The sequence below is a fragment of the Megascapheus bottae genome, chromosome X, assembly GCF_031878675.1.
Source record: "Megascapheus bottae isolate mThoBot1 chromosome X, mThoBot2.hap1, whole genome shotgun sequence".
NCBI lineage: Eukaryota > Metazoa > Chordata > Mammalia > Rodentia > Geomyidae > Megascapheus > Megascapheus bottae.
The window spans coordinates 51,737,588-51,747,807 of NC_143547.1; positions in this window are offsets into that span (position 1 = coordinate 51,737,588).

Consider the following 10,220-nt stretch of genomic DNA (forward strand, 5'->3'; position numbering starts at 1 on the left):
TCTTGGTACCACAGAAACGCGCATACACATAGACACACACACACACACACACACACACACACACACACTCACAGACATACACACACAGACAAACACACACAGACACACACATACACAAGCATACCAACAAAAAAATACAGTTTGGATTATGTGGTATAGTCCTATACTTGAGAAGACCAGGTACAGCTCTCAGGATTTCAGATCTAGACAATGCACTGGCAAAAGGAAAAATATATATTTAAAAATATATATTATCCTGTATTAGTGTGTGTCAGTGGGTATGTGTGTGCATGTGCCTGTGTGTGCATGTGTGTCTGTGTACATGCCTGTCGGTCCTGGGGCTTGAATTCAAGGACTGAGTCTTTTCCCAAACCTTTTCATACCATCCTTTGTAACTGGAATTATAGGCAAGAGACACCAGCACCCAACCGAAATAATTTGATAATAACTAGTTTAGAATTAACTTGTTGAAAGGGAACTATACACATGTAGGGAACTATATCATGATTTCCCTGTCTTTCTATGAATAAAGACTTCAAACTTACATTTGGAATAGAAAGTTACCTTCTTTGAAACATCTGCAATTTCTTCAAGAACCAAGAGTGAACGGTGGCAATTGAATTCCTACCAAAAGCATATTGTACCCTTTGGGCTTACTCTGATTTCTGGTCAACAGCTTCCTGTCCTCAGCTTTGAACTAGACGTAACATAGCAACATTGCCCTGATGTCAGAATGGCTATGTTACATCAGCAGTGAAATAAAAATGGCTGCCTGGTGGTGGAGTCCACCTTGGTCTTACTTCCTCCTGTGGTTATTTCATACATGAGCTGAGATATATCTGGGCGCTTTGGCTCACACCTGTAATTCAAGCTACTCGGGCGCTGAGATCGGAGGGTCCTGTTTCAAAGCCTGCCCGGAGTCTAAAACTGTGAGACTCTTACCTCCAATCAACAAAGCATTTCTCCAATTGAATCAGGAAGTGTTGCTGTGCCTCAAGTAGGAGGGTGGGAGCCTTAAACTGAAGAGCTCAGGGGCGGCATACAGGCATTGAGTTCAAGTCCTACAACTGCTGAAGAAATACAAATGTGCAGAGGGACACGAATATGGCCTTTTGGTAGAGTGCTTTTCTAGCATGCATGAACCGCTGAGTTTGTTTGCATGGTACCATGCACTCACACAAGGACACTCACAGGCAGACACTAACAGGCACACACCCACATGCCCAGGAGGACTGCTATGGTACAGTTCTAGTCTTTCGAAAGGCTGAAGACAGTTCTCAGGAACTAGTTCAAGCCTCAATACTTGGAAAAAGAAAAATGTACAGATATATTCTAACAGAAAACAAAACATACTAAGTGATTCTGTGTGTGTGTGTGTGCACATGTGTGTATTTGCTAGTCTTGGGGCTTTAATTCAAGGCCTGAGTGGTTTCTCTTGCCTTTTCACACATATTTAAAACTCTATCCTAACCTTTCCATCATTTCCTTTCTTTAAGGATTGGCTCTTTACATGGATGCTTCAAGCTTAGCGTCATATGTAACTGGAATTAAAGGCATGAGGAACAATAACACAACAGAAATGGAACTAGGAAGAAATTTGAGAATATCGATAATGGCCTTAACTAGCTGAAAGGGAACTATACCCATGAAGGGAAATATATGAAATATTCCCTCTTGATCTATTAATGCGGACTTCAAAAACTCTACTACAATAGAATACAACTTACCTTTTTTGAAACATCTCCAATATATTTTGGAACCATGAGTGGACTGTGACTATCGAGATTCTACCAAAAGCATGTTGTACCCTCTTTGGTCTTCCTCTGATATCTGGTCAACAGCTCCCTGTCCTCAGCTTTCAACTAGACGTAACATAGCAACACTCTGTGATGTCAGAATGGCTATGGTTCACATCAGCAGTGAAATCAAAATGGCTGCCTGGTCATGGAGTCCACCTTGGGCATACATCCTCCTGGAGTTATTTCATAAATGAGTAGTAATATCTTGGGCACATTGGCTCACACCTCTAATTCTAGTTATGCAGGAGGCTGAGATCTGAGGATCGTATTTAAATCTGGCCTGGGCACTAAACACTGAGATATTTAGAGATATTTATCTCCAATTTTCAACTCTTGGCTCCAATTAAAACCAGAAATTGTACTGGGTCTCATGTGGTAGGTTGTTGTCCAGGGGCTAAGCAGCACAGAGACAGCACCCATGTCTAGAACTCAAGTCTCATAACTGACAAACAAATAATATTCAGAGGGCCATGAATGTGGCCTAATGTTAAGTGTGCTTGATCTTCTCAACACATACGCGCGAACACACACACACACACACACACACACACACACACACACACACACACACTGATCACAAAAAATGATCACAAACATCATCAATAAACAAAAAATAACAGGTTGGATGCTGTGGATGCTGTGTTAGAGTCTTAATCTTGAGGACTACCAGGTACAGTTCTCAAGATTTCAGATCTAGACACTGCTCTGGCAAAATGAAAATTATCTACAGATATTTAAGAACATAGTATCCTGTATTTGCATGTATGTGTACATATGTGTGTGTCCATGTGTGTGCAAGTGTGTTTGTGTACATGTCTGCAAGTCCTGGGTCTTGAATTTAAGGACTGATTGTTTTCCCTTATCTTTTCATAGCATCCTTTTTCACTGGAATTAGAGGCAAGAATCACCATCACCCAACAGAAATAGAAGAATTAACAAATTTGAGAATAACTATTCTGGCCTTAACTTGTTGAAAGGGAACTATACACATTTAGGGAAATATATCATGATTTTCCTCTCTTTCTATGAATAAATACTTCAAAATTACAACTGGACTGAGGCTTTCCCATACCTTTGTAACTGGAATTACAGGCATGAGGAACCAGCACACAACAGAAATGGAAGTATGAACAAATTTGAGAATAACTATTCTGGCCTTAACTTGTTGAAAGGGAACTACACACATGAAGGGAAATATATGAAGTATTCCCTCTCGTTCTATTAATATGTACGTCAAAAACTACTACAATAGAATACAAACTTACCTTTTCTGAAACATCTCCAATACATTTAGGAACCATGAGTGAACTGTGGCCATTGAGATCCTACCAAAAGCATGTTGTACCCTCTCTGGTCTTCCTCTGATATCTGGTCCACAGCTCCCTTTCCTCAGCTTTGAACTAGACGTAACATAGCAACTCTGCCCTGATGTCAGAATGGCTATGGTTACATCAGCAGTGAAATCAAAATGGCTGCCTGGTCATGGAGTCCACCTTGGGACTACTTCCTCCTGGAGTAATTTCATAACTGAGCAGTGTTATCCCTGGGCAAATTGGCTCACACCTCTAATTCTAGCTAAGCAGGAGGCTGAGATCTGAGGATCGTGTTTAAATCTGGCCTAGGCACTAAACACTCTGACATATTTATCTTCAATTTTCAAATCTTGTCTCCAATTAAAACCAAAAATGGTCCTGTGTCTCATGTGGTAGGTTGTTATTCTACTGCTGAAAGGCTCGGTGTCAGCACCCATGTCTAGAATTCAAGTCCCATAACAGACCAAGGAACAATATGCAGAGGGCCAGGAATATGGTCTAGTGTTAGAGTGCTTGACAAGCATGGATCAAGCCCTGAGTTTGATATCTTGGTACCACAGAAACGCACATACACATACACACACACACACACACACACACACACTCACAGACATACACACACAGACACACACACACAGACACACACATACACAAGCATACCAATAAAAAAAAATAGTTTGGATTATGTGGTATAGTCCTATACTTGAGAAGACCAGGTACAGCTCTCAGGATTTCAGATCTAGACAATGCACTGGCAAAAGGAAAAATATATATTTAAAAATATATATTATCCTGTATTAGTGTGTGTCAGTGGGTATGTGTGTGCATGTGCCTGTGTGTGCATGTGTGTCTGTGTACATGCCTGTCGGTCCTGGGGCTTGAATTCAAGGACTGAGTCTTTTCCCAAACCTTTTCATACCATCCTTTGTAACTGGAATTATAGGCAAGAGACACCAGCACCTAACAGAAATAATTTGAGAATAACTAGTTTAGAATTAACTTGTTGAAAGGGAACTATACACATGTAGGGAACTATATCATGATTTCCCTGTCTTTCTATGAATAAAGACTTCAAACTTACATTTGGAATAGAAAGTTACCTTCTTTGAAACATCTGCAATTTCTTCAAGAACCAAGAGTGAACGGTGGCAATTGAATTCCTACCAAAAGCATATTGTACCCTTTGGGCTTACTCTGATTTCTGGTCAACAGCTTCCTGTCCTCAGCTTTGAACTAGACGTAACATAGCAACATTGCCCTGATGTCAGAATGGCTATGTTACAGCAGCAGTGAAATAAAAATGGCTGCCTGGTGGTGGAGTCCACCTTGGTCTTACTTCCTCCTGTGGTTATTTCATACATGAGCTGAGATATATCTGGGCGCTTTGGCTCACACCTGTAATTCAAGCTACTCGGGCGCTGAGATCGGAGGGTCCTGTTTCAAAGCCTGCCCGGAGTCTAAAACTGTGAGACTCTTACCTCCAATCAACAAAGCATTTCTCCAATTGAATCAGGAAGTGTTGCTGTGCCTCAAGTAGGAGGGTGGGAGCCTTAAACTGAAGAGCTCAGGGGCGGCATACAGGCATTGAGTTCAAGTCCTACAACTGCTGAAGAAATACAAATGTGCAGAGGGACACGAATATGGCCTTTTGGTAGAGTGCTTTTCTAGCATGCATGAACCGCTGAGTTTGTTTGCATGGTACCATGCACTCACACAAGGACACTCACAGGCAGACACTAACAGGCACACACCCACATGCCCAGGAGGACTGCTATGGTACAGTTCTAGTCTTTCGAAAGGCTGAAGACAGTTCTCAGGAACTAGTTCAAGCCTCAATACTTGGAAAAAGAAAAATGTACAGATATATTCTAACAGAAAACAAAACATACTAAGTGATTCTGTGTGTGTGTGTGCACATGTGTGTATTTGCTAGTCTTGGGGCTTTAATTCAAGGCCTGAGTGGTTTCTCTTGCCTTTTCACACATATTTAAAACTCTATCCTAACCTTTCCATCATTTCCTTTCTTTAAGGATTGGCTCTTTACATGGATGCTTCAAGCTTAGCGTCATATGTAACTGGAATTAAAGGCATGAGGAACAATAACACAACAGAAATGGAACTAGGAAGAAATTTGAGAATATCGATAATGGCCTTAACTAGCTGAAAGGGAACTATACCCATGAAGGGAAATATATGAAATATTCCCTCTTGATCTATTAATGCGGACTTCAAAAACTCTACTACAATAGAATACAACTTACCTTTTTTGAAACATCTCCAATATATTTTGGAACCATGAGTGGACTGTGACTATCGAGATTCTACCAAAAGCATGTTGTACCCTCTTTGGTCTTCCTCTGATATCTGGTCAACAGCTCCCTGTCCTCAGCTTTCAACTAGACGTAACATAGCAACACTCTGTGATGTCAGAATGGCTATGGTTCACATCAGCAGTGAAATCAAAATGGCTGCCTGGTCATGGAGTCCACCTTGGGCATACATCCTCCTGGAGTTATTTCATAAATGAGTAGTAATATCTTGGGCACATTGGCTCACACCTCTAATTCTAGTTATGCAGGAGGCTGAGATCTGAGGATCGTATTTAAATCTGGCCTGGGCACTAAACACTGAGATATTTAGAGATATTTATCTCCAATTTTCAACTCTTGGCTCCAATTAAAACCAGAAATTGTACTGGGTCTCATGTGGTAGGTTGTTGTCCAGGGGCTAAGCAGCACAGAGACAGCACCCATGTCTAGAACTCAAGTCCCATAACTGACAAACATTAGGCCATGAATGTGGCCTAATGTTAAGTGTGCTTGATCTTGTCAAGCATTCTGAGTTTGATTCCTTGGTATCACAGAAACACACATACGCGCGAACACACACACACACAGACACACACACACACGCAATGATCACAAAAAATGATCACACACATCACCAATAAACAAAAAATAACAGATTGGATGCTGTAGATGCTGTGTTAGAGTCTTAATCTTGAGAACTACCAGGTACAGTTCTCAAGACTTCAGATCTAGACACTGCTCTGGCAAAATGAAAATTATCTATAGATATTTAAAAACATATTATCCTGTATTTGCGTGTATGTTTATATATGTGTGTGTCCATGTGTGTGCAAGTGTGTTTGTGTACATGTCTGCACGTCCTGGGTCTTGAATTTAAGGACTGATTGTTTTCCCTTATCTTTTCATAGCATCCTTTTTCACTGGAATTAGAGGCAAGAACCACCATCACCCAACAGAAATAGAAGAATTAACAAATTTGAGAATAACTATTCTGGCCTTAACTTGTTGAAAGGGAACTATACACATGTAGGGAAATATATCATGATTTTCCTCTCTTTCTATGAATAAATACTTCAAAATTACAACTGGACTGAGGCTTTTCCCATACCTTTGTAACTGGAATTACAGGCATGAGGAACCAGCACACAACAGAAATGGAAGTATGAACAAATTTGAGAATAACAATTCTGGCCTTAACTTGTTGAAAGGGAACTACACACATGAAGGGAAATATATGAAGTATTCCCTCTCGTTCTATTAATATGTACGTCAAAAACTACTACAATAGAATACAAACTTACCTTTTCTGAAACATCTCCAATACATTTAGGAACCATGAGTGAACTGTGGCCATTGAGATCCTACCAAAAGCATGTTGTACCCTCTCTGGTCTTCCTCTGATATCTGGTCCACAGCTCCCTTTCCTCAGCTTTGAACTAGACGTAACATAGCAACTCTGCCCTGATGTCAGAATGGCTATGGTTACATCAGCAGTGAAATCAAAATGGCTGCCTGGTCATGGAGTCCACCTTGGGACTACTTCCTCCTGGAGTAATTTCATAACTGAGCAGTGTTATCCCTGGGCAAATTGGCTCACACCTCTAATTCTAGCTAAGCAGGAGGCTGAGATCTGAGGATCGTGTTTAAATCTGGCCTGGGCACTAAACACTCTGACATATTTATCTTCAATTTTCAAATTTGTCTCCAATTAAAACCAGAAAGGGTCCTGTGTCTCATGTGGTAGGTTGTTATTCTACTGCTGAAAGGCTCGGTGTCAGCACCCATGTCTAGAATTCAAGTCCCATAACAGACCAAGGAACAATATGCAGAGGGCCAGGAATGTGGTCTAGTGTTAGAGTGCTTGACAAGCATGGATCAAGCCCTGAGTTTGTTATCTTGGTACCACAGAAACGCGCATACACATACACACACACACACATACACACTCACAGACATACACACACAGACACACACACACAGACATACACATACACAAGCATACCAATAAAAAAAAATACTGTTTGGATTATGTGGTATAGTCCTATACTTGAGAAGACCAGGTACAGCTCTCAGGATTTCAGATCTAGACAATGCACTGGCAAAAGGAAAAATATATATTTAAAAATATATATTATCCTGTATTAGTGTGTGTCAGTGGGTATGTGTGTGCATGTGCCTGTGTGTGCATGTGTGTCTGTGTACATGCCTGTCGGTCCTGGGGCTTGAATTCAAGGACTGAGTCTTTTCCCAAACCTTTTCATACCATCCTTTGTAACTGGAATTATAGGCAAGAGACACCAGCACCTAACAGAAATAATTTGAGAATAACTAGTTTAGAATTAACTTGTTGAAAGGGAACTATACACATGTAGGGAACTATATCATGATTTCCCTGTCTTTCTATGAATAAAGACTTCAAACTTACATTTGGAATAGAAAGTTACCTTCTTTGAAACATCTGCAATTTCTTCAAGAACCAAGAGTGAACGGTGGCAATTGAATTCCTACCAAAAGCATATTGTACCCTTTGGGCTTACTCTGATTTCTGGTCAACAGCTTCCTGTCCTCAGCTTTGAACTAGACGTAACATAGCAACATTGCCCTGATGTCAGAATGGCTATGTTACATCAGCAGTGAAATAAAAATGGCTGCCTGGTGGTGGAGTCCACCTTGGTCTTACTTCCTCCTGTGGTTATTTCATACATGAGCTGAGATATATCTGGGCGCTTTGGCTCACACCTGTAATTCAAGCTACTCGGGCGCTGAGATCGGAGGGTCCTGTTTCAAAGCCTGCCCGGAGTCTAAAACTGTGAGACTCTTACCTCCAATCAACAAAGCATTTCTCCAATTGAATCAGGAAGTGTTGCTGTGCCTCAAGTAGGAGGGTGGGAGCCTTAAACTGAAGAGCTCAGGGGCGGCATACAGGCATTGAGTTCAAGTCCTACAACTGCTGAAGAAATACAAATGTGCAGAGGGACACGAATATGGCCTTTTGGTAGAGTGCTTTTCTAGCATGCATGAACCGCTGAGTTTGTTTGCATGGTACCATGCACTCACACAAGGACACTCACAGGCAGACACTAACAGGCACACACCCACATGCCCAGTTCTAGTCTTTCGAAAGGCTGAAGACAGTTCTCAGGAACTAGTTCAAGCCTCAATACTTGGAAAAAGAAATGTACAGATATATTCTAACAGAAAACAAAACATACTAAGTGATTCTGTGTGTGTGTGTGCACATGTGTGTATTTGCTAGTCTTGGGGCTTTAATTCAAGGCCTGAGTGGTTTCTCTTGCCTTTGCACACATATTTAAAACTCTATCCTAACCTTTCCATCATTTCCTTTCTTTAAGGATTGGCTCTTTACATGGATGCTTCAAGCTTAGCGTCATATGTAACTGGAATTAAAGGCATGAGGAACAATAACACAACAGAAATGGAACTAGGAAGAAATTTGAGAATAACGATAATGGCCTTAACTAGCTGAAAGGGAACTATACCCATGAAGGGAAATATATGAAATATTCCCTCTTGATCTATTAATGCGGACTTCAAAAACTCTACTACAATAGAATACAACTTACCTTTTTTGAAACATCTCCAATATATTTTGGAACCATGAGTGGACTGTGACTATCGAGATTCTACCAAAAGCATGTTGTACCCTCTTTGGTCTTCCTCTGATATCTGGTCAACAGCTCCCTGTCCTCAGCTTTCAACTAGACGTAACATAGCAACACTCTGTGATGTCAGAATGGCTATGGTTCACATCAGCAGTGAAATCAAAATGGCTGCCTGGTCATGGAGTCCACCTTGGGCATACATCCTCCTGGAGTTATTTCATAAATGAGTAGTAATATCTTGGGCACATTGGCTCACACCTCTAATTCTAGTTATGCAGGAGGCTGAGATCTGAGGATCGTATTTAAATCTGGCCTGGGCACTAAACACTGAGATATTTAGAGATATTTATCTCCAATTTTCAACTCTTGGCTCCAATTAAAACCAGAAATTATACTGGGTCTCATGTGGTAGGTTGTTGTCCAGGGGCTAAGCAGCACAGGAACAGCACCCATGTCTAGAACTCAAGTCCCATAACTGACAAACAAATAATATTCAGTGGGCCATGAATGTGGCCTAATGTTAAGTGTGCTTGATCTTCTCAACACATACGCGCGAACACACACACACACACACACACACACACACACACACACACACACACACACACACTGATCACAAAAAATGATCACAAACATCATCAATAAACAAAAAATAACAGGTTGGATGCGGTGGATGCTGTGTTAGAGTCTTAATCTTGAGGACTACCAGGTACAGTTCTCAAGATTTCAGATCTAGACACTGCACTGGCAAAATGAAAATTATCTACAGATATTTAAGAACATAGTATCCTGTATTTGCATGTATGTGTATATATGTGTGTGTCCATGTGTGTGCAAGTGTGTTTGTGTACATGTCTGCAAGTCCTGGGTCTTGAATTTAAGGACTGATTGTTTTCCCTTATCTTTTCATAGCATCCTTTTTCACTGGAATTAGAGGCAAGAACCACCATCACCCAACAGAAATAGAAGAATTAACAAATTTGAGAATAACTATTCTGGCCTTAACTTGTTGAAAGGGAACTATACACATTTAGGGAAATATATCATGATTTTCCTCTCTTTCTATGAATAAATACTTCAAAATTACAACTGGACTGAGGCTTTCCCATACCTTTGTAACTGGAATTACAGGCATGAGGAACCAGCACACAAGAGAAATGGAACTATGAACAAATT